The sequence below is a fragment of the Pan paniscus genome, chromosome 21, assembly GCF_029289425.2.
Source record: "Pan paniscus chromosome 21, NHGRI_mPanPan1-v2.0_pri, whole genome shotgun sequence".
Classification (NCBI taxonomy): domain Eukaryota; kingdom Metazoa; phylum Chordata; class Mammalia; order Primates; family Hominidae; genus Pan; species Pan paniscus.
In genome coordinates, this window is record NC_073270.2 from 10,064,434 (window position 1) to 10,090,983 (window position 26,550).

The window sequence follows — 26,550 nt, forward strand, 5'->3', positions numbered from 1 at the left end:
TTTTAGCATTTTCCAAATCTTTCTTACAAAATACAATTCTCTCTGGATGCCTCTCAAATACAGGGTCCCATGATTAACTAAATGTGGGAGGCACAGCATAAAATCTCTTCTAACAGATTTATAATGAAAATAAGCATACTAAAAGCTTGGAGAAATCCTACAGTATAGAATTCTACTTACATTAGTGTGGATTGGCCATCCTAAAACATCCTGGAACCTTGTTTTGCAGAACATTTTACATTCTCTGAGCATTTTGGGAAATGCCAAATTTTTTATTGTAACGCTGTCACCGATGGATGGGTAAACCTGGGGCTGTTTGTGTGTGTGTGTGTGTGTGTGTGTGTGTGTGTGTGTTACCATGTTAATTTGATGTAGAATTAAAATCCTCTTGAGTTATACCAACAGGACAAAAGTCTCAACATTTTACTATCTGTGCAAGGCAGATAATCTCTAGATCTCATTTTAGACAGTAGTTCTTAATTATTTTTCTTTATATCAGTGCTATTTGTAACTTAAAAATTTTTAAAGTTTTATTTCCTTTCTTGAACTCTGAAGGTATTATAAAGGAGAAAAACAGTAAAAGATGCCAGCCCAACTGGGGAGGTTGGAACAGAGATTATGAATATATTATAACCAAGTTACTACATTTCCTGAATTGTGGGCAATCAGTTGTGCCTTTCTTTCAGTTTATATCCTGAATTTTTTGTAGACTTCAGTATAGAAAAAACAAAGATTTGTTTTAAGGAAGAGTTCAGGTGTGGCCTTCCAATTTTACTCTTCCTATTATAAACAAACACCCAACCTCTGATCAGGTGGCTCTTCTTGTTATGTTTGGGGCCTCTTACTCATTCCCGGGCAGTGTTCCTCGGCAATATGCCTGTGACAAGCGTTTGCTGTATTTGTTGTTCGACTTAGGGTAGTTGAAAGAGTCTCTCTCAGCCACTCTCTCTGGATATTTTGTTGTGGCTGTGGGCACTGTTTGCCCAGCCTCTCACTTTGTAGCGGAGGGGTGGGACTCTGCGTGAAAGGACCAGCGTTATAGTCCCTGGCTTCTCCGGCTAATTCATCCCGAGGCTCCTGCCCCTTCCCATTCTGGAAGGAGCGAGCTTATCGTAGACCTGTGACTGCCTCTGAAGTTCTCCACCTGCCTCAGGCGTGCTCTCCAGTGCCTGTTTCTGACTGAGTGAGGTTGAAATCCTACTGACTCCTTTTCAGGTAAAAAAGCATACTGAAAAATGGCTTTAGGAATAGCAGTTAAGATTTATATAGAGGGGGCAGTTTTGTTAAGTTTATGGTTTCTGTTGTTTGTAGAGGGCTATCACAGTTTTATTTTCATGGTCCCTGAAGGTAAGCAGATATAGCTGTATTTAGTGATAGAAAATACTATATTGCTTAGAGAACCCAAACTTTCCATGAAAATTGTTATATTTATTATTACTTTTTTCTTTAGACTCTCTTATAAGAGAGAAATTGAAGACAAAATTATGCCAACAAAGTATATTAGACACTATGATTTTGTGGTAATTTTGGCATCAATTAGATATTTATTTTAATATCTCTTTTTATAAAATTTTCCTAAACCTAACTGTAACTCGAATAGAGTTTTCCATAAGACATGTATAGGTATGATTTGCTTGGCTGGTAGGATTTCTTGGTGTGTTTTATTTATCACACTCCATATTTTAAAAATTAACTGTGTGTGGGAACAGGGGATATATGGGAAATCTATGTACCTTCTGCTCAGTTTTGCTATGAACATAAAACTGCTCTAAGAAATGAGGTCTATTAAAAAAAAAACAGTCCCTTGATAATACTTTCTGTGAATACTTAAATATAATGTGATAAAGCACAGATGATGTTAAACTTTTTTTATAAGGCATAAATTTTAAAAAGCTAATTCATTTTTCTTTTTCATAATTAGTAATGAAAATATGGGACATATTTCAGTATTTTGTTTTGATTGCCACTTTTTTTGTTCAACCATATTCAGATGGGTTAAATGATTATTTTCAAGTCTCTTTTCCTAAATAAGAAGTGAGAATAAAAATATACTTTGAACATGAACGCGTACTTATTCATTGTCTTGGAAAGTTAATGAGCCATTATGTAAAATTCCTTTCTGAAATCAGACAGTAAAAATTAACAACTTAGAAAGTTAGTTTGTGTATTTGGTAATTATGTTTCTAAAACCCATTTTTTCATATAATATGCACATGTTCATGGACAGAGGAGTGATGCTGAAGTATGAAACTTGTACTTAGTACCGAATAATTGGCTTTGAATAGCTTTAGAAACATATTTCATATTTGCGTACTTTATTTTTTCAGTTAGGCACGCCTTAAACACATGTAGTTATGAAACAAACGGTGAAACCATGACTAGCCACAGATATTTGAGCATAAACAATCTTAATTATAATGACTGAAGTAAACAAAGCATGACCATTAAAATAAACTTATTTTCGACAGATTTATACATGAATAATATGCAACATTCTATGGCAATTTTTAAGGGTGCATGAAGAACTTTCACAGCTGTCTTTTATAGCTGAAGCAGGGACAGTGGCCTAAGAATTCCTTTGATAGTTATTACCTGTTGGAAAAAAACCACTTTATGTGCTTTTTACATTAAAGAGCAATTACATACAAAGTGATGCACTCTCCAAAGATACAGAGAATATTTCCAGACACATTAAAGCATATGAAACTTTCCAAATTTTCAACACAAGTTCAACTGTGTTTTATCTTTATAGACTCTCCCGGGGCTTTGGGGCAAGTTATCTTATACAGACGGAGGCTAGAACTGAAGCATTATAGAGCAGGAGAAGGTGCTTCCAGGAGACAAGGTGTGCAAGGCTTAATGTTGCTTACCTGTTTACCTGCACCTGTTTACCTGCACCTGTCTTCTCTGAAGGTGACGCTGTTGATGAAGCTGCTGTTGAGAAGACCCAAGTAATTGAGACTCGGTCTATGGGCTTGTTATCGGATCACTCCACTGTTTTCCACACTTTAATGTGCGTGTGAATCATTTGTGATTTTGTCAACTGCATATTGTACCACAGCAGGTGTGGGGTGATGAGGCCTGAGATTCTGCATTGCTAACAGGCTCCCAGGTGCTGCTAATGCCACCATTTCAGGGACCACACTTTGACTAGCGAGGAGCTACACCACCAGATACCAAATAACTGCTCAGGTCATTGTTTTTCACTTAATGGACATTGTCTGTCCATAGTGGGCAGTCAGTTTGCGAAGCTCATGACTGAGATGTGATTGAGGGGAATCGACTAGCTGGAGACACTGGCGCCTTTGTGGCTGATATAACTGATGATGTGTGGCTTATTTTCTCTGGAAGAAATGTGTGGGATTGTCACCTCTGCTGAACTTCCACAGCAGTCTTTTCCAGGACTCGTCATCCTTGGCAGCCCCAACTCCTGCCTGTCAGCCCAAGTCTCCCTTTGCGGTTGCTACAGCCACCAAGGGCTCATCCTCTTCTCCTGTCTGCCCTCATGTCCTGCCAATCAGGAGCCTTTTAAATGCATTGAGTTTGATTTGCATCTTGAACCTGAGTCTTCTGTGGCATCCTCTGCCCAATCTGGCTTGCAGGTGCTCCACTTTAGCTCCCTGTGAATTTAAATATAGAAACTTTATTTGTGAGGAGCTGCTTCCTTCCTCTCACTTAACACACAATTTTCCAATGTAATAATCCAGTTTTGGGCATTTGATTTTCATAAAAACTTTCCACGTCTCAGCTTGTGAGATATGTGTCTTGAGTTCTCAATGTAAACACTTTGCCAGTCTGTAATTCCAGCACTTTGGGAGGCCGAAGCAGGAAGATTACTTGAGGTCAGGAGTTTGAGACCAGCCAGGCCAACATGGTGAAACCCCATCTCTTAAAAAAAAAAAAAAAAAAAAAAAAAAAATTAGCCCGGTGTGGTGGTGCACACCTGTAATCCCAACTACTCTGGAGGCTGAGGCAGGAGAATCGCTTGAAACGGGAGGCAGAGGTTGCAGTAAGCTGAGACCGTGCCACTGCGCTCCAGCCTGGGTGACGGAGCAAGACTGTCAAATAAATAAATAAATAAATAAATAGATACTCTGCCAGGGTTCTAGATACCATGTGAATTGAACTCCTGAAGGGAAGGAAGTGGGCAGTGGGGTGTTGGTGTGATACTCCAGATTCTTCAGTGATTCCTTCCTATTGTACTTTCCTCCACAACATTGTTTGTGAAAATTTCAAACATATAGTAATTTGAAAGAATTTTACAATGAACAGCTGTGTATTCACCTCCTAGATTCTACCATGAACACTTTATTGCCTTTATTATCTGTCCATCCACTTATCCCTCTGTCTTTCACTGTCTTATTTTTGATGCATTTAAAAATAAACTGCAGGCATAGTTTGTATATTCCAGCATGCTTATTATTAACTGGAGTTCAATATTTCTTATCAGTTATTCATACGAAATTTCTATTCGATGAAATGCACACATCCTTACTTGTACATAGCTTGAACTTTCAACAAGTGGACGCACCCAGATAAATCAGTCCTGGCAAGATATAGAACATTACCACCACCAGAGAAAGTTCCTGCATTCCTTCCCCAACCTTTACGTTCTTTTCTGAGTCTCTCCAAAGAAGGATTTACTGATTGCAAGTGATTTGTGGTTAGTTTATTTCTTCAAAATTGTGCTTTGATCAGTTTTATTTCATGCAAGTTACTTTCATACTTAGGAATGCATGTTGTACAACACTTTCTTACAAATTAATATTTAGTTTGTTAGGACTAATTTATTTCTGACAGAACTAAAGTTTTAACAAGAGTAGCTTAGATTATCTGTTTTTTACTTGGTACAGATGTTTTCCAATGACTTTATTGATTCTTATCATGTTTTATGAGATGGCTGGTGAGATAACATAAATAGAGATGCAAAGACATGGAGGTAAACCATGTTCTGAGAGGTTCTTTGGGCTGACACACCTGGTTTCTCTGGATATAAAGAAAAAAAATTCCTCTTTCAGGCAGCTGTTTCCTACGAAGATTGTGTTTGAGGATGCAGTCACCTCATCATTTAGCCTGAAATATAAGTTGGTTCACACTGCTTCTTCAGAAACAGAAAGCTCTATCCTTGTAATAATGATAATTCATGACATTCCATGTTTGTGGGCAGTAGTTTCAGTCAGCTTTACCTTCAGGTACCTAACAAGGTCTGGGGTTGATTTGGATCTGCCCTGATGTGGGTTCACAGAGTCGGTAAAACCTCAGCTATCCAGAAAGCTAATTGTCTGAATTGCCAGACTCTCAAAATGGCCTGGAGGCAGAAAGTTAAAATGTACCACAATCTCTTTGGTCATGAAGAAGCAGTTTTTGAATATCTAACATAGCGGTAGGGATATAGTCAAAATGAATGAGTTATACCAGCACCATAAAGTTGTTTAGGGGCTGTAAAGTGCTCACATTGAGTTCTTTGACGGTACCATGAAACTCCCATTTTTGGTTTGCTCCTTTTCACAAGTCACTACTTCAGTGGAATATGAGACTCATCTCTGAAAACTCACACAGCTCCTTAAGCTCTTATTCACACCTTGACATAGTTTTTTTGTGTGTGTGAATATGATTTATAAACAATGGGTTTATTCAGGTATTTTCTGTAAGAAATCCACATTGTATAACTTGCAGTTACCTATCATATGGTAGGCGCTCAGAAGCTTCTTTTACAGTCCCCTTTAGAATGCTACAAAGAAATATATAGTGATTTTCAAAGGTACATCATTTAGTAGACAGTTTACGTTTCCTTGCTCACAAAAGAATGCAAGAGAATATTCCAGTAGTTTCAAAAAGTACAGTATGCAATCCTTAGAACCAAACTGCACAAATATTCAGCAGCTATCTATTCAAAAATTAAAACCAGAGACCGTATTTTGTTAGGGCTAATGTATAGTTGTCAAACTATAGACCAGAACAACAAGAATCTGTATGTGCATATTTATTCTAATCTTGTTTTCCAAGTTACTTAATTTATAGTTGCTTTTCTCTGAGAGGAAAGGACAGAACAAGTTTTGCAAACACTTGCTAAAGTCAGTTTTGGCAAAAAAAATAACTCAGAGAGCCATGTTTTAAGAAAAATAAATTCAGGTTATAAATTTAAGCATCATTCTACTGGGTTGCAACAGTATCTGAGACTTCTACTTTAAATATTTCATCTGATGATGTAATTGGAGGTGGCAGAAGCATATTATCTACATTTATTTGTGCAGTTGTGTATTATGTAAGTGGAGAATTGTGGGAAATAGTGACTATTTCCCCCCTCCTCATAATTTTAAGCCTCAATGGAATAGAAAGAAATATCAATCGATCTTCCATATTTGGCAGAGTGCTTGCAGAGGCCACTGTCTCTGCAAACATGATAAACCTCATTTTCCCCTTCCCCTGTCAACTTGTCAAGAACAGAATTAACAGGAGGATTATATTAAGGCAAAATAATTTGGGGTTTTCTGTTTTGTTTTTGTCTTTGTTTTTAAAAGTTACTTCCATGTGTCTGGCCATGTTTCAGTAATAATGTTTGGCACTTTAATAATTCCTTTCATCTGCAAAGAGCAAATTGTTTTTCTGAAATAATTTCATTTTGTAGAATGACTCCATAGAGCAGGTTGACCCCATCCATGATCTAGAATATAAGAATTCATCATATAACAAAGGACCACCATTTAATGCCAGTTTTAGTATGTTTTCAGCTTCAACTAAAAACTTAAGATTCCATAATAAGAGAGAAGTCACCAAGCCAATTCCCTGTTGAGTGGAATATCTTACTCATTTTCTACATACATCCTACCTATCCTTGAAAGTTCAGCGTAAAACCTCACCTTGCTGAAGCTTTCCTCACTGCTATAAGTCAAATCCCTGTCCATCTCTCCCTTTCCTGAGTGCATATTGCATTGGCTTATAAACCTTTTGGTGTTACTCTCCTGTGTAGATAAAGACTGTTAATTACTCTCTAATTATATTTTATATATTAGTCTTCCCATGTCTTCCAATGTAAGTCCTCTTTGCAGAAACACCATCTTAACACTTATTTTGCATTTCCATTAACCTTTTCTTGTTTAGTGTTTTGGAAAGCTGTCATTTAATAAATATTGTTGGCCGAGTGCCTGAATGTTAAGAGAGGCCACTGTCTCTGCAAACATGATAAACCTCATTTTCCCCTTCCCCTGTCAACTCGCCCTAAGAACAGAATTAACAGGAGGATTATATTAAGGCAAAATAATCTGGGGTTTTCTGTTTTGTTTTTGTCTTTGTTTTTAAAAGTTACTTCCATATGTCTGGCCATGTTTCAGTAATAATGTTTGGCACTTTAATAATTCCTGTCATCTGCAAAGAGCAAATTGTTTTTCTGAAATAATTTCATTTTGTAGAATGACTCCATAGTGCAGGTTGACCCCATCCATGATCTAGAATATAAGAAAAATCTCACTCTGAAGTTCAGTTTCCAAAGACTTGGGAACAGATGATGAACTATGCTTTGCTTGCAGTGCCTCCTGGCTGTAAATATAGGAGCTCTGTCAACTGCTGAACTCTTGGTTGGCCTTGCAAAGCTTTGGTGTGATCTGTGGTCTGGGGTGTAGCGTTGAGCCAGTAAAAGGCATTGCATTGTTTTATCCATCCTGTGACCTTAGTTAGATGCATCGCATGATTGGATCTACCCAATAAGAAAATAAAGAGCAGTAGTCAATGTTTTGACCATACTTTTGGTCCTGCACAGTGTTACTAGTTGCCAACTTTATGCAAACAGATTTACCTCATCTCCTGATAAGTTAGAAGATCTGGCCAAATGCAGACTTGTGTTCTTCCTTTAGAGGAGAAACACGCTCTCCAGTTCCACCCAGCATCCCGACATCTGAATTAGTTTCCTGTTGTTGCTGCTGTAACAAACTGCCGTAAACTTAGTGGCTTAAAGCACAGATTTATTATCTTACACTTCTTGATGTTGGTAGTCAAATAGGCCTGCAGGACTGTGTTTTTTCTGGAGGTTCTGGGGGAGATAATGTATTCCTTGCCTTGTCGAGCTTCTTGAAGTTGTGCACATCCCGTGACTATGGCTGAATCGCTCTGAACTCTGTTTCTATTGTCACATGTCTTTCTTTGATCCTTCTTCCTCTCTCTTTCATTTTTAAAGGATTTTTGTGATTACATTGAGCCCGCTCAGATAATACAGTCACCTCTCTATCTCAAGATCCTTAATTTAATCTTGTCTGCAAAGCCCCGTTTGCTGTGTAAGGTGACTATTCACAGGTTCCATGTTCCACACCCCAAATTCACTTCCCCACTTCTACCTTCAGTGAAGCATCTAACTCCTTCAGGCTGTGACCTCTACAGTGCTGAGGAACTGGCACTGATTTCTATTTCCCTGGAGTTGGATATTTATCCACCAAATAAGATGAGAATATTTATTTAAAAAACTGATTCTCCCCCTTCACAAATTACCGTATCTAGGTATATCTTATTTTTAAATGCTATATTAAATAATCGCACAAAAATAAAACAACTCTCCTTTATTTCTTGGCTTGGTTTTGCTGCTGCTGCTGCTGCTGCTTCTTGTTTTGTTTTGTTTTGTTTTTTTCTCCTGGAGACAGGGTCTCACTGTTGCCGAGGCTGGAGTTCAGTGGCGTGATCATGGCTCACTTCAGCCTCCATCTCCCAGCTTCAAGGAATCCTCCTCCCTCAGCCTCCCTAGTAGCTAGGTCAAAGGGCACGTAACCATGCCTAGCTAATTTATTTTTTATTTTTTATTTTTGTACAGACAGAGTCTTACTATGTTGGCTAATCTGGTCTCAAACTCCTGGGCTTAAGAAATCCTCTACCTCTACCTCCCAAAGTGCTGGGATTACAGGTGTGAGCCACTGCACCTGGCCTATTCTTCTTTTTTTTTTTTTTTCTTTTCAATTTTACCTGGCAATATTGTATATTTCAATCCTTTTTTACATTGTAGTTTTCTTTTCATCTACATTTCCTACTAATTAAGATGTTTCTTCCCTCCTTGGTCCCTTGACTATTAAGCTCTTTAAAGCCTAATTATTTTCCCCTGGGAAATTGCTGCTGCTATTGCTATTTGTGGTTTTCTTCCTTGTTTTTCCAACTTTTAATATAACTTCTTTTTAATCACTAGTCCTTCCTTCACAATTGTCTTATCTTTGTCATCTGACACTGGAGAATAATATACAGTTTGAACTTATGACTGTCATTTATCAGCAGAACATAGTGTAATATTCATGTTTGCTGATAAGAGAGTGGCAAAATTAATGTCAGAAATACAGAAGCTACTTAGTAATCTAAGAATTGAGAAAAACTCATCTATCCACAAATTATTTGAGGCAGGAACAATTTGTCCATCTTTGTTTCTAAGAATCATGACATTTTCTCTTTTGACCTGTCTTATTGTTATTAATACTGATGGTGTAGCTAGTGAAATAAATAGATTTCTTTTTAGTTGATTCATAGATATGCCATTCCAGAACTATAGTAGGACATAGGTCCAGAAGACCGGGTATACAGCATTGGTTGTCACCATCAGCATCAGCATTACCTGGGAATTGCTGGAAATGCATGTTGTCAGACCCCACCCCAGACCTACTGGATCAGAAGCTCTGCGGATGGGCCCCAGAAATCTATGTTTTAACAAGCTCTCCGGGAGATGATGAAGTGCAATCAAGTTTAAGAAACATCAGTGTTTTGTATTGTCACACTAGGGTGCTGGGGAGAAGGGTGAACCCTTCTAGGTCTCATTCTCTAGATCAGTTTATGCATTCATTTGTTTAGCTTCCAGGGATGTCATTTCCAATAAACTACATTCTCCAAATATTTTCAGTTCCGATAAACAGTGCACTAAAGATTCTCAGTTCCAATAAACTGTCCAAGTAACCTTATTTCACCATGGAAAGAATAATCTGTGGATTGGCATCAGGAAGAAATAGTCCTTCTTAGTTTAAGAGTCTACCCATACTGCTTAAAGCCCAAGTTGTGCCAAACCAAATACAAATGTTATGCTGGAGTGCACCAATTTATTCCTCTCAGGTCCGTGTCTCATCCATAAAATCATGGCAGTTCCAATAAGTGATATGATATCAACTCACTGCAATCTTTAAAATGAATAGACAGCTCACTCTATAGAAAAAAACTCTACTCCCTCCCCTCATCTGCCTCCTGCAGAGTCATTCAAAGTAAACCCCACATCTACCACATAATCCCATATTCATAGCAAATCAGATCATCCCTGACATTATCTCCAAATTTGGTGAAAGGTCCATTGGGCCTGTTAAAATATCTTAACTTTATTGAACTATAATTTACACGGAATGATATGGATCCATCTTTAGTGCTCATTTTGCATTGCGTGAGTCTTAGCAAATGTGTACACCACCACCACAATCACAATTTAGGACCTTTCTGGCACCCCAGAAAGCTTGTTCCAGTCTTCTTGAAGTCCATTTTTCCCAAGCCCTTGCCCCCAGGCAACTACTAGTCTGCTTTCCTGTCACTTTTAGATTCTTTTTGCTCTCTCTGGGATTTCATACAAATGGAACTATGTGTTCTTTTTATCTGGCTTTTTTCTTTCAGAATTATGTTTCAGAGATTCCTCCATGCTATTGTTTCCTCTATAGTTTTTTTACATTGCTGAGTAATATTCAATTGTGTGCACATACTACCACTTATTTACCTGTTGATGGACATGTGTATATTTCCAGTGTCAGGCTGTTAAGAGTAAAGTTCCTATGAACATTTGTGTACAAATATTTGTGTGAACATGTTTTTATTTCTTTTGGGTAAATAAGAATGGAATGGCTGGGTGAGGTGGCAGACGCATGATCAGATGTGTAAGAAACTGCCAAATTGGTTTATAAAATGGTTGAACTATTTTCATTCCATCCAACAGTATCTGAGTATTTTCACTAGGCCATTTTTACATGTATTATCAGACAAATAGAAAAAAACCTTAATTTTATGTTGATATCTACTGCATATTTATTTACATTATGCACACATATATAAATGTATATACATACACACAAACAGGGAAATGTATACATATTTTATTATATCATATGAAGAAGCACCAGTTTTCATAGTAAAATATAAGATCTTACTTTATGCATAAAATTCCAACCCATGAGCATATACACAAAACCCTTAAACTACATATAAGTAATTTCTGTGTTTTCCTTAGTGTTTGTTTACTTTAGTCATTTGCTGGCCATTACTGACAGTCAAATAGCAAACTTTTAAGAAAAATAATAGAAACTCTAACATGAGGAAACTTAGAAGCTTTTTTCCCTCTGACTTGGGAAAAGATAACTGCCACAATTTTGGGGCTGTGACTTCTGGTATTGTATCATGCAAAGTTTAAGAACTTCTGGGATAAGCAGTGGGCAAAGGGAGTGCAAATGGAGGAAACTGAGAAAGAATGATTATATAAGGAGCAACAATGATGGACTGGTGGCGAAGAAAGAAAGATTTTTCAAGGAGGGGTGGTTGGAACTTGGAAATCAAATAAGGAATCAAATGAAGATGGAACCCATGGCTGTGGCCCCATGGAGACAGAAAAAGTCAGATTTATACACAGGTCATTGTGACACTAAGCAGAATGTGAAAAAATATATCCAATAGAAATAAAAGCAGCATGTTAGTAGGGGCAGGAGAGCAGAGTAATAAAAATAACCTCGTCTCTATATATGAAATGCTGGAATTGCTGAATAGTGTTCCTGGAGTGTGGGAATAAACGATGTGGTTGAATGGGTTTGGGTTTGTTTTACAGATTTTATCCTAAAGATATGATAACTAATTAAACTACTGCTGTTAATTTGTGTCGAATACCAAGCAGAGCCTCGGGACTGGACTGAGACAGGGCCAAGGTGCTGGTATAAATTTCAGTGACTCATCTCTTGTGTCTAAAATAGCAGTAGGCTTGGGGGCAAAGTATAATCAAGGGAGGAAGTCATTTTGACACATGTTCCCCTTGAAAGCAACTTAGAACCAATGTAAGTAATTCAGTTTCTCAAGCTAGTGTTGGAAAAGGGGTGTAGATGGATAAGGGTGGGAAATGGAAAGTGAGCTTGCATCTAGTCATGAAAGACATTGTGTTGTATGCAAAGACGTTTTGATTTGATCCTACTTGTTTTCAAGATGACTTTAGGCGTACACTTGGGCCTAAATGAAAACATTCTAATGGAATACATGCAAGGGCTCAGCGATTCTTAAGGGATTACTTTCCATGTTTCAAACTTTTATGTATACCCTTTCTTAAAACTGATCTGCCTAACACCTGCCTGTCCTCATCTCATTTTGTAGAAGGAAGATACTTATCTCATCTTTCCAAAATATTAATATGGTACATTGTCCTATGGGATAAAAACATTCCAAGTGCTAAACAGAAAAACACCGTGTTCTGCAACAAAACTGTGCTTAAAACATATTTGTATCATCAGTTGATAAATCGTTAAAAATAATTTTGGCCAGGCCAGGTGGTTCATGCCTGTAATCCCAGCACTTTGGGAGGCCGAGGCCAGTGGATCACCTGAGGTCAGGAGTTCGAGACCATTCTGACCAACATGGTGAAACCACGTCTCCACTAAAAATACAAAAGCATTAGCTGGCTGTGGTGGCGGGATCCTGTAATCCCAGCTACTTGGGAGGCTGAGGCAGGAGAATTGCTTGAATCTGGGAGGCGGAGGTTGCAGTGAGCTGAGATTGCACCACTGTACTCCAGCCTGGGCAATAGGAGTGAGACTTTGTCTCAAAAAATAAATAAATAAATAAATAAATAAAAATAATTTTGAATTTGGATCACCTTCTGTGGTGGCATAAAACTCAAAAGGAGTTCAGAGATTGAAACTTTTCTTAGGGCAAAAACATTTTATCAGCACTTATGTGAAGAAAAATGAAAAACTGGAATAAAATTGATGGTAAAACTTTGTTATTTTAGCATTAAGTAATATTCATAGATGTATGGATTAATTTTTTAAAAGCCCTATCCATCTTATCAAAAGATATATTTCAAGTAAAGTTTTATATTTAATAATTACTAAAATTATATTAATATTTATGATATTTATGTGGTTTTTGTCAATTGCCTACCAGTGAAAACTTTAGTATAACTTAATTAAAATACATTATTTCACCCTTAGGGGCTAAATTCAAAGTAAATTTAAACTTAAAATTCTAAATTATGTATGTATTTTGTTGTATATAGGGATATATGATAGATCGATAAAATACTTTTAGTCACAAAAATGTATTCATTAGGATAAAATTTTGCAGGGGAGGTAGAAAAGAAATAGAAAAAAGGCATTAAAAAACATAAATGTTAAGTGTGAACTTGCTTATTTTTAAATAATTTTGGTGTTTAGATTCTAGATACATTTAGGTATATCTAACAGCTATTATGTTTAAATTGTCAACATTTAGAACATTCTAGAAATTATATCTTTAACAATCCTTTTGAACTTATGATAAAAAATGAAGATAACTTAAAATTGACTTTTGGTGAGTTTTTCTAGATTTGTCTAGAGAGGTATAGGCACAGATTTTTTGAGGACCACAATTATGGGTAATGGAATATCACTGAAGGATTTTGAATAGGGGACTGTTTGATAAGATTGGTGGCTTTGAAAGGGTATTTTTCCATTGTGCAGGTGGATAGGGTGGCACATAGAGGTTGGGGTGATGGTAAACCAGGAACAAGTAAAACAGTGAGGAGAAGAGAGAGGGAGAGTTCAAAGCATGAAAGGGAGCAGGAGACTCAATATTGCTGGCTTCAAAGGTGAAGTAATAGGGCCATGAGATTCCTTGGCTCATGGCCCCATTACTTCAAGGAATGTGGGTGGCTTCTAGAAGCTTGAATGACAACGAAATGGATGATTCCTCTAGAGCCTCCTTAAAGGAATGAAGCCTTGTTCCCATCTTGATTTTAGAGGTGAGATCCATGCTGCATTTCTGATCTACAGAACTGTAAGATGACATATTTGTGTTGTTTAAAGCCACTAGTTTGTGAATTTTATTACAGGAGCAATAGAAAACGAATACAGCAGATTTACCCAGGTTTTCCACTGAGGAAGGAGATGAGTCATTTGATACTGAGTTAAGTATGCCAAAGGTTGGCAGTCTAGACTTGTGGGCATTTTAGCCTCTTTGAGTACATGCTTGTTTTAGTGAATGAGAGAAAGCTGTTATGAAGGAACATTTTATATGAACTTGCTTGTTTTCATTTCTCTACACCTCACTGTCCTCTTCCTCAAAGCTCGGGGTTAGAATAGATTATCTCAGGTTCTCTTCAGCTTGAAAATTCTAAAATTATTTGCCTTGCATAAAATGAAAGAAACAAAACACACCACTATCCCCATAAAATTCCTTCTCTGGTGAGAATGAGGGGAAAAAAGGAGAACCACCTACAAGAATTATTGGTAAAAACACACATAGAATTCACTATAAAACACAAGCATGTGCTGTGCTTCAGATGCCTTGTTTAGGAATGTTTAGTTCTAAATGCTAGACATAAATCAACATATGTTCTGGAATTTTCATGATGAAATCTCTCACTGTGCATCAAAGTAAGAGAAATAGAAAGTTCTGAACAGGAGCATGTATTGTCCTAACAATCTTGTGGCCCCAATATTCATCATAATAAAAATGTTTCTGCCTTGGTATTATTATGGATAGTAATTATTATGGATAATAAAGAATGATGGTGTATTAGTCAAGATCGGCTAGCTTATACTCTGACAATAAACAATTTCAAAATAAAAAAGACCATTAGTACTCATTGTTCAGCGATTTAAATCTCACAAGTAGAATCAGCCTCTTGATGGGGGATTTTTCCATTATAAAGCTGGTGCTACGATCTGAATTCTGCAAATTGGGGCATTTATTAGTTAGTGATCATATGGGATTGGTCTATGGTAGGATGCATGCTGAAGTCAGTTCTTTAGGGCTACATCTTGCCTAAACTCAGTTTAGCATGACTGGTGTTACAACCCTAAATTCCTTTCTGCATAGGGGAATAAGTAATTTCTGATATAACTGCTGCCTTTCACACAAAGGTGGGACTCTTGCTAAGCTGCTAGAGTGCAGTCAACCTTGCCACAAAGACTATGCAGATGACTTCAGTGTTCTCAATTCCTCCCTTGGTTGAAGATCACATTCACGCCCATTTCACCCATTCAAGGACTTTCAGGTGCAAATTTTGCAAGAAAAAGCTCCTCAGATTTCCCAAGAATCATCTCATTAGAAAGGAGTTTGGAATGTGATTCTGTCTGGATGCTATTTCTGTGATACCTTGAAAACTTTGTTCCTACAAAATTATTTAAGCATTTGAGCAAAAAAATAAACAAATGTCCTTGAATTTATTATCCCATATGGGCTTGCCAACTGCTACAGTGAGACTTGTGGAGATGACAAGTCCCCTGTGAGTGAGGCATTTAAGCTGCAGGACCCATATGTTGTGCCTGATTGTAATGCAGAGAAAGTTCTTTGGAAACTATGACCTTAACCAAGCTTTGAATAGCTGACCAAGATAAAGCCATCAGAGATGTCCTAAGGGTTGCCATTCATAGAGGGTCATCAAAAGTCTTTGGCCTCATGCACTTTGTGCCACCCTCCTCACTAACATTCTATTCATGATATTAGTCTTTTTGAGACCTCCCAAATGGTGCTGATCCAATTCATTTCTGCAAACAGACTTCAGATGTTATGAGGTGTCTGTCAGATGAGGCTCAGGGTACCAAGCATTGTTTTTGCTTGCCATATTGATCACTGTTAAAGGTGTATCTCAAAGTAAGTCTTGATAGTCCCTAGCAATCAAAAGTGTTTCCTCAAGTCCTAATTTTTTAGGTGTTTTTCCCTATACCTTCTGAGTCTCTTACTTCAGGCTGCTATCACAAAATGCCATAGACTAGGTGCCTTATAAACAAAAGCCATTTCTTACCGTTGTGGAGGCTGGAAGTCCAAAGTCAAGGTGCCTGCAGATTCCGTGTCTGGAGAGGGCCCTCTTTCTGGTTTGTAGATGGTCTTGTCATTGTCCTTACATGGCACTCAGGTGGGGGGGATGGTGGAGGCAGAGTGTTTGTCTCTGTTCTTTTATAATGCTGTAAATCCCATCATAAAGGCCCCGTGCTCATGACCTAATCCAACTCTAATTACCTCCCAAAGACCCCACTTCCAAATACCATTACACTGGGGATGGGGGCTTCATTATGGAAATTTTCGGAGTGGAGGACACAAATATTCAGTCCCTAGCAATCTCACTAGGACAACAAAGTGAGACAAATAATTGTTCTGTAGAGCTTCTTAGAATAACACCAATGCAGTCTCCCAAAAGAGAGAAAGAAGATCAATAATAGGGGTTCTAGGAAATTGCTTTCAGACCTTGGGCTAATTTTGTGAAATGATTTTGAGAAAAGGAAGGGCAGAGTGAGTAATAGATTTTAGCAACAGTCATGAGAGTGGGAGTTGAGAGGGCGGTGTCTGTTTTGTTGTTCTTTGTCCATAGCGTCTCACCTATAACCTGGCCCATGGAAAATGTTCAAAAAATAAGTTTTGTATAAATGAATTGATCATTAGCTGGAGTGGTTTTATAGCAATAAGAATTACCTTGTTGAAGAATTGGTTCTTCTTTGCCTTTAAATGTCTTCAGGTTTGGGCTCCATTCTTGTAGCTAGCTGCTGACTATTGGTTTACCCCATGTAAAGTGAGTAAAGGGTTGAGGGTTTTTTCTTATCCTTAGGCTATCAATCACCTGCTTCTGGGGCTCTCACAGTTAAAAGAACTCTTTAAAGTTGGCTGTGCTGGAAGCTACCCATTATACCAGACTGAAGTGTCTACGGGAGGCATGTTCTTCCTTTTTTGTCTAAAATTGAGGGTTTTGGGGAATTTGCTCAATCATCCCTAGGCCTAACTCAAGTCTCAGTAACCCGGGAACCTGTGAGCTATTACAGAAGATGCATCCGTAGTATTTACTGAGTGCATGGATGGGTGGTTTACAGACTTCTCCTCAACAAATAGCAGGGCTGTAATAGCAAGTGACAGGGAGCTTCTGGCAGAGGTAGAGACTGAAGGGCAGGTGGTTGGCCTGTTGTCTCTAGGAAATGAGCTCCCAGCTCAGGCGCCTAGGACATGGGACTTCTGATTTTTAAACTGGGACTAGTTGGGTCACCCAGTGCTGAAACCTTGGCCCTCTGCTGACAGGCTAAGGGGCTTCCTGGTGTAGCTCTCCCTTCTCAGCTGTCTCAGCCATGTCCTTCCCATGCTCTGAGATACCACCAGCAGCAACAGTTTGGGGATCATGTGAAGGAAAAGTAATAAATACCTATTCTGTTTGGTCACATCTAATTGCTCATTTTCATCATATTTACAAGGAAGAATACGCTTACAGGGCCTGAAGCTACCACTCAGTGACTTCAGGATTCAACGTGTCTTTCTGCAGGGGTCAGGGAGTCACGCTGCTCTGCCTCACAGCACAGCTAGGAAGAATCTGTCTGTGTCTATTAAACTACAGGGAGAGCACCATTTGAAATCTCCCCTGCCCCGGAGGATGTTGTCCAAACATAAGTGGTGTCCCAGAGTTTTCTCTAACTCTCCAGCCCAAGTCCCTCTTACAGCCCAGGGAAGCCTGGGGCTCACCTACCTCATGAAAATGTGCTGTATTGTTGGTGTCCCAGCCAAGGTACCCCAAGCATAATGGGGTAACTCCAGATTGGGTCACTAAGCCCATCTCCCACTACACAACGGCCACATTTCCCTCCCTCCCTCAGTTAGTTCTGGGGAGGAGGAAGTGATGAGGGCTGGTGAGGCTTCTCCAGAACAAGATGGAGATGCAACTCTAAAACCAGGTAGAGCGGGAGGCATGGGGGAAAGGGCTGTGATACCACAGAGGACGTAGAAATTCTTTTCCATCACCACACATAAGAAAGAAGAAAAGCTGCTAGATTTTTAAGTTTCAGTTTTGGAGTAGTATCAAAAAGGACCATCAAGCTGGAGATATTTATTTAGATAAGAATGCTGGTCTAATTTATCATTATTTTCAACTTCTCTTGCTTGTAGTTATAATTAGTGATAAGTAGTATTTTAAGTGTTTTTTAATGGTTTTTGGAAATATTGTATACAGATGTTTAAAGTTGTATACAAATTGAATTAGGGAAAATGGAATCTCACTTTCCTGTTTGTATGTGTTATTGAAAAATATTATTTTAATTTTACATCAGATATCTTGATACCTCACTGGTATTAGGCTGAACCATATGAAATTGCTGTTTTTGTTGATCAAAATGATTAAATATTAGTTACTTCATATAGCTCATTGTAACATATTTATACCCTGGGTCTTTATAACCAGAGACAAGTGGATTAATCTATGAAGCTATTAAAAAATTCTATAGTAAATATATTTATAAACTGAAGAATCTGGTTTAACGTGAGCTGCTTTCCCTGCACTATCAGTTTTTGCAAGTTTACATTTTTTTCCTGCAAAAAGAGGCAAAATTAATTTTAAAAATCTAAAGCCATTGGAAGGTACCAGAAGATGGAACGTTTCAAAGAAGGAATTAAATTGAAGGTAGAAGGCATCCTATTTCCTACATTGACTTCAACCCCCACCACCTTCTGCAATGATTCTGAAGGCGATCCTTGCTCAAAGATGACCACCTCAGTATTGTGGTCATGGGAAAAAAGGGAAAAGGGATCAGCATTCTTTAGCTCCTTTTATGGCTTTATTTCAGCTGGGTTTTCAAATTTTACTTGAGTAGATAGCTTTATTTGGCTCAGAATGAGTCAAAGTGGTTTTTTGGTGAATGTTTCCTTTACCTTCATAAGCACTTTCTTTAAAGTTCCAGGTGAAACCCCCAGCATGGTGGACACTGTGTCGTGATGTCATTGCAGGTGCTCTATTTGAGAAGCCATCCATGGTTTCTTCAGTTCTAGAAATGCTTCAGATTGATAACATTACTATGCTCATAGGTTTTATGTTGTTTTGAAATTAAATTAATATAGAAAGGAACCATTTGAGGGTGGTGACCTAGCATTGTGCCTCAAAAAAAAAAAAAAAAAAAAACCCTCTGGTTTTTATGATTAGGAGGCAATTTTTTTTTATTCAACTAGTTTTGACTCTTACGGAAATAAAACATCGCCACTATGAACCGATTTATAAGCTGTCAGGTGATCTTATGTGTTGTATACATATAACACACACATCTAGGAGCTGTTTTAAAAATCTTGACAGTTGTACATTCAATTTATGTAATGCTAGCCCTACTGTAAAATACTCTAGTTTTTTTGTTGGGACAGAACCACACCTAAGTGAAACTTGCAGCTAGCTGCCCATCTGCCCATGAATAGTTTACTACCTATTTATGTATTTATTTATTTTTCAGACAGGGTCTCACTCTGTCAGCCACCCAGGCTGGAGTGCAGTGGCACAATCATAGCCCACTGCAGCCTTGACCACCTGGGCTCAAGCCATCCTTCTGCTTCAGCTTCCCCAGTAGCTGGGACTACAGGTGTGTGCCACCATGCCCCACTGGTAGGGGTCTCACTATGTAGTGCAGGTTGGTCTCGAACTTCTGGCCTTGAAAAATCATACTGCCTTGGCCTCCCAAGTTGCTTGGATTATAGGTGAGAGCTACCACGCCCAGCCTAAGACTTTGCTTCCTTGTGGAAAAACTCCCTGGAAGGGAATCCCCTATTAAATAGCAGGTGCTAAATAGAAACCTAGTGTTTGACTGAGTGATAACATTTTCTATAGTTTTTTTTTTATTTATACTGAAATTTAGAAAGGGCATATTATTCAGTTTTGTTCTTCAAATCATCCTTGACTCCTCTCTCTCACACTCACACGTGGTATGGTAAATTCTGTCTGCTCTACCTTCAAAGTGTACCCACCTTCTTTTCACTAATTCCCTTGCTGCCATCCTGGTCTGAGCCAGGTTCTCTTTCACCTGGATGACTGGTCTCTTCTCATCCTGGCTTGTTTCCCACACTGACCCCTCTCCGTAGCCTGTTCTGCACTCAGCACCGAAAGTGACTGACTAAGTGTAAGTCAGCTCCTGAGCCTCCCTGCTCAGAGCCCTCCAAGGGGTCCTCATCTGACTCCGAGTAAAAGCCAGAGTCTTTACTGTGGCCCACCAGGCCTGTGGGATCTGACTCCTTTTTGCGTGACCTCATCTCTAGCTCACTGGGCTTAGTTACACTGGCTTCCTCGCTGCTCTGCTGTCATCCTGGGGTCTTTGCTGTGGCTGCTTCCTCTCCCAGTAATGCTCTGCCTTCCCCCACTCATCCACATGGCTAAATCTCTCATTTCCTTAGTCTTTGCTCATTTATAAAGCTAGATTTCTTATTAACATTAACCCCTACTCTGTTCTCTATTTTTGCTTTTTCCACAGCACTTACCATCCTTTAATATATGGTATAATTTATTTATCATGTTTAGCGTTTACTCCCTCTCTAGAATGTAAGTACCATAGTGGTGGCAGTTTTGTTTTATTTACTGATGTTCACCAAGCACTTAGAAAAGTGCCTCATTCATAGTAGTGATTCAGTAAATATTTGTTGAATAAATGAACGCCCATTCAAGGGTGGTGTGGTGGGTGAACCCTTATTGTCCCTTGACCTTGGATGCCTGTTTTAAAAAATCATGTTTAACAAATCCTAAAGCCATTTTTTTATGGTATGGGTTTCAGACTTCACATTTTACATATCTACTCATGAGATAAGAGTCAAAAGAAAGTTTTTTAAAAAATAGTATTTGTCAAAACCCATTCTGATTGTTTTTTCTTATAATGACAGATTAGTCTCTGCCAACTCATTCCAGAAGCTTCCATTTGATCCTCAGAGGTTTTTAATTGGCACGAGGCTCTTTTCAGGAAAGGGCCACTTTAACATCTATGGAAAAATAATCATGTACTTTTAATTCCACTTATCTGAAACCAACTAGTAAACCCAAAGAAAACACTGGGTGTTTTAATTTTTTGAAGTGGCTTGAATTGTCCCGAGGTCATGGCATCCAGTGAATTCACTTCTTTGTCTTTCCTGTCTGGCCATTTTTGTGCCTTCTGGGTGTGAACAACTCAAGCGGTTTGCCATGTGCCAAACGAGCTGCTGCCTCTTCTCCTTTCCAGTGGGGTGGTCCAGGTCCACTTTGCAGACTGAGTTCTTTTCTCTCTGCAGGTGCCTTCTACTTCTAGCTAGTTATCTTGTGCTTCTCTTCCCAGCCTGTTTATCTAAATGAGTTTCTTTTCCTCCAGCCCAGCTGCCTCCTGAAGGTACAGGAAACCCCCAGTGAAACCATCAGTTCTGCCTCTGATGGTTTGCCTGTCCTTTGCCTCAGACGCTTAGACCTCGGTGCCCTGGCCACAGTGACCCTTTTATTTGCTTTCCTGCTACTTCCCTACCTGTTGTTTTATTTTTTACTTATTATTATTATTTTTTGAGATGGAGTCTCGCTCTGTCACCCAAGCTGGAGTGCAGTGGCGTGATCTCAGCTTACTGCAAACTTCACCTTCTGGGTTCAGGCGATTCTCCTGCCTCAGCCTCCCTGAGGGATTACAGGTGCCCACCAGCAGCCTGGATAATTTTTGTATTTTTTTTTTTTAGTAGAGACAGCGTTTTACCATGTCTGCCAAGCTGGTCTCAAACTCCTGACCTCAAGTGATCTGTCCGCCTCGGCCTCCCAAAGTCCTGGGATTACAGGCATGAGCACCATGCCCGGCCTACTTGTCGCTTTAAAACACAGCCATGCCTCCACCCACTGCCGTGCTCTCTCTTCAAGAAACACCAGCACCACTTCCTGCTCTAAAACATTTGCACACCCCTGCTGAGAACCCTAATGACACTGTGTACCTCCTTTATCACAGACACTTACTCTTCTGTCTTCTGTTTTCGTGGTGTGTGTTGCTTCATTTCAAGGACATAACTATGTAAACTTCCATGCCAGACTGTAAACCCTCTGAGGGTGAGGATTACGTTGTATCTGACCCTATGTGTAAAACTTTGCTGTGTATGGGTTCAGTAAGTATTTCATAGGACCATGAAACATTACTGGTTGAATGGGCTTTGGAAATAAAACTACTGTATAGGCCAGAGTTCTAGAACTGTCCAGATTTTTAAACATTCTGTCCTTTTATCTTCTGAAAATTATAGTTGTATTTTTCCACTGATAGAAACTAAGTTTTAGTTGGAAAATGATAATTTCCGTAGGCAAATATCATCCTATAGTTTAACCCTTCACATGAGTGAATTGTGATTGAAAGAAGATTCAAGGGTGGGTTGTCCATGTTCCTCTTACTATTCTCCATGTGTTTTACATGAAGGCATTTTGCGTTCATTTGGGAATTATTCTTATAGGTCTCTCAGTTTTAATACAAAATGGGTTATAAATATGGCTCTGGTAGTGAATCTCTCAAACTAGAAGATTTCTCCCAGCCACAATTCAGTTACATCTAGAAGATAACATTCACACATTTCTTCATTCATTTCAGCAAAGAGTGACTGTTATGTGCCAGGTATATAATATGAATTGATCAGACACAAGTCCCTGCTTTCGTGGAGCTTACATTCCAGGGAGTGGAGACAGATGAACAAAAAATAAAATGAAAAGTGTGCCAGATGGTAATGTGTGATGCAGAGAAATTAGGCAGGGGAGGAAGGATGGAAAGCCAGGGAAATTGTAATTTAAAATAAGGTGATTGGCAGGGGCCTGAAGGTGGTGAAATAATTAGCCCTATAGGTAACGATGGGAAGAACATTACAGGCGGATGGAACAATGGCACTGTGTGGGAGTCACTTGTCATGTGCGAGGAACAGCAAGGACATCCTTCTTCAACTTGGAGAGGGTTGGGGAGTAGGACTGGTTGATTCAGAGAGGTGGAGGGGAATTCAGACCACTTCAATTTCTTTTCAGCCTCGACACTAGTGACATTCTGGGTTGGTTAATTGTTCATTGTGGAGGGCTGTCATATGCATTGTAGGATGCTTAGCAGCATCCCTGGACTCCACCTACTAGATGCCAGGAGCATACTGTCTCAGTCCATTTATGCTGCTGTAACAGAATACCACAGACTGGGCAATTTATAAACAACAGAAAATTATTTCTCATAATTCTGGAGGCTGAAAAGTCCAAGATCCAGGTGCCAGTAGACTAAGTGTCTGTGAAGCTCTCTGCTTCATGATGGTGCCTTGTTGCTCCATCTTCATATGGCAGAAGGTAGAAGGGCAAAAGGACCTAGCTAGTTTGCGCTAGCCCCTTTATAAGGCACTAATCCCATTAATGAGGATAAGACCCATCATGGCTCAGTCACCTCCTAAAGGCCCCACTTCTTAATACTGTTACACTAGGGATTAAGTGTCAACATGAATTTTGGACACAAACTTTTAAACCATAGAGCACACCTTCTCCCCCACCCCCGAGGTGTGACAACTAACAATGTCTCCAGACATTGGCAAATGTCCTCAGAGGCACAAACTCACATTTGGTTGAGAACCACTGCTTTACACCAAAGTAAGGACTTTGTTAATTTGAGTGGTTCTTTCATTTTAAGGAAAGTCCTCTGGCTGGCTGAAGGGGAACAAAGATGGGACCAAGGAAGAAAATTAGCACATGGCCATTTGGGAGGTGAGGATACCTAGAAGCTGACTGGGGCTGGCTGGTGATATGGTTTGGCTCTGTGTCCCCACCCAACTCTCATCTCAAATTGTAATCCCCACGTGTCAAGGGAGGGAGGTGATTGGATTGTGGGAATGGTTTCCCCCGTGCTATTCTCATGATAGTGAGTTCTCACAAGATCTTATAAGGTGCTCTTCTGCCTTCCCTCACACTTCTCTCTCCTGCCACCATGTGAAAAAGGTCCTTGCTTCCCCTTTGCCTTCTGCCATGATTGTAAATTTCCTGAGGTCTCCCCAATCATATGGACCTGTAAGTCAATTTGTAAACCTCTTTTCTTTATAAATTACCCAGTCTCAGGCAGCTCTTTTTAGCAGTGTGAGAACAGACTAATAGAGCTGGGGTTGGTCAGGAGTGAATCAGATTTTGGATATTTTGAATGATTAACCATCAGGATTTGCTGACAGACTGGAGACCAGGTATAAAGAAGGAGTCAAAAATAACTACGAGGATGTGGGCCTGGGCAGGGAGGATGCAGGCAAGGAGCAGGTTCCTGGGGACGTTGAGAGCTTGGTTTGAACATTTTGTATTTGAGAATATTGATTATTCTCTGTATTCTCCCTCACAATAACCCTGAGAGGTGGGTATGCTCTCCTTTTACAATAAGAGGACCCTGAAGCTCATGGAGCTTGGTTAATTGCCCAAAGTCACACAATCTGTAAAAGACAGAAAGGGACTTAAATCCAGACATGTCTAACTACTAACCCCCTCCTCCTTGATATACTTTGAAGTGATTTTGTATGGTTTAGAAGCCTCCAGTATGAAGTAATAGTATAGTATTTTATACCCTGCAGAGTTTAATTCAGTAGACTAATTTTTCATGAAATGCAGTTCTGCTAAATACTAACATTTCAAAACAGAGACAGTTGTTTCTTTTGCATTTTATAGCAGGATAGAACACAAACATGAACCTTAGGAAGTATTTTGCATACAGTAGTAAAATAAATCACATGGAATATCAGGGCTATGGTTTGAATGTGTATCTCTGTCCAAAATTCATACATTGGAACTTAAACACTGCTGTGTGGTGATGGGACGAAGAGATGGGATCTTTAAGAAGTGATCTTTAGGACTAGTGACCTTATAAAAGGGCTGGAGGGAACTAGATAGGCATTTTTTTTTTTTTTTTTTTTTTTTTTTTTTTGCCTTCCACCGTGTAGGGACACAGTGTTCAAGGGGCCCTCTTAGAGGCACAGACCAGGTCCTCACTAAACACTGAATCTGCTGGTAACTTGATCTTGGACTTTGCAGCCTCCAGAACTATGAGAAATAAATTTCTATTATTTATAACTTACCCAGTCTGTGCTATTTTATTATAGAATCATGAACAGACTAACACAATCAGTGGTTAGTTGGATTTTAAGTGAGTTCTAAGTTGCTATTTCTCCATCTGTCCTGTTGGTACCTAGTCCTACCAGTTATATGGCAAATCAACGGTCTGTGGTCAGTTTTGTTTGGAAATATACCCCGAGTCCCTCTGCTAGGGATCTATAATACACAGACTACTTCTCCCTTCTCCCCTCCAGCACCTCCAAAATATATTAAGCATCTCACAGGTACAGGTGGTGCTAAACCATTTTTCCATCTCGAATATATTTCTATAGGTCTGCTATGGTCATGGCTATGTCCAGATATTAATTCATTCTGTATGGTTTTTTTTTTAAATATACACATCCTTAGAGCTTAGGTATGATGCTAGCAGGCTATTTTGCTCCTCTGTCATTTTTCTGCCAAACCCTTCTGACTTTTTAGCTGTGCTACCACCAGACCACTGAGTGATTAACGTGAATGGATTTTCTTGAAATAGATCCTGAGACCTTTTGCATCTAAAAGCAGGTTCCCTATCTCTTTCAGCTATATAATTGTGTATTTAAACAGTGGGACTCAACAAGGTAATTGCAGTCTTGGAGTTCCTAGCAGAGTGAGCCATCGAGCCGGCAGTAGGGAGCTGTGTGCCATGATTGATTCCGTGGGGGTTTGGGAAATTTGAGGTGATATGAGCCGAACTGCTCTGAAGAGTTGCCCACAGGTATCTCTGCTGTTACACCTTGTATAGTTTTGTGATGACTTAACCTAATATAAAAGATCACACTGTCATTTCTCTTTGAGAATAATCAGTGACAAGGGAGGTTTCTTAGGAGGTCTTTGGCAGTTTATTCTTGATGAGTTTTTGGCAGGGCCAGGTTCATGAATGTGTGACCTGTGGAATTGCACAGGGTTCTAGACTCAGAAAGGTCCTGCCTGTGTTTTGTGTTTGGTTTAAAGATAGCTGTCAGAGTCTTGAATTTTTTTTTTTTTTTTGAGATAGGGTCCTGCTCTGTCACCCAGGCTGGAGTGCAGTGGTGTGATCACCGTTCACTGTAGCCTCGACCTCCCAGGGTCTCCACAGGGAGGCCCTATCTCTACAAAAACAAACAAAAAAATTAGCTGGGCATGGTGGCGCACACCTGTAGTCCCAGCAAGTCAGGAGTCTGAGGTGGGAGGATTGCTTGAGCCTGGGAGGTTGAGGCTACAGTGAACTGCACTCCAGTCTGAGTGACATAGCAGGACCCTATCTCAACAAAAAAAGAAAAAAAAATGTCAAGACAGTAATAGCAGAGCTTTAATTCAAACACAGAGCCTTTATATGCTATAGCTCAGGTTGGAGCACCTATCCGTTAATTAGCAGTTTTGCCCAAAAGGGGCCTATGCAGATCTCAGGCCCCTCAGAATCTATGTTCTAGTTGGAAACAAGGGCTAATCATCTGTATGTAAAACAAGCTTTCAGGCAAGATGCAAAATGCTTCTTGATCAGCAGCATTGCCAAGGTGAAAGTTAACTATGCATGTTCACTCATCATTCAACAAATATTTATTGAGCAC

At 39.3% G+C, this 26,550-nt stretch overlaps 1 protein-coding gene across 17 annotated transcripts in view; it reads left to right on the forward strand.

Annotated features, from left to right (window-relative positions):
• PLCB4 (phospholipase C beta 4) overlaps window positions 1-26,550 on the forward strand; it is a 435,586-nt gene that overhangs the window by 96,585 nt on the left and 312,451 nt on the right. The window contains exon 1 of one of the 17 annotated variants that reach the window (XM_034947278.3): window positions 1,107-1,215. The exons of the other annotated variants lie outside the window; for them this stretch is intronic. The gene's annotated coding sequence lies outside the window, so the exon portion shown is untranslated. Of the gene's footprint in view, window positions 1-1,106; window positions 1,216-26,550 lie in introns of those variants that run through there. 17 annotated transcript variants of the gene reach the window in all.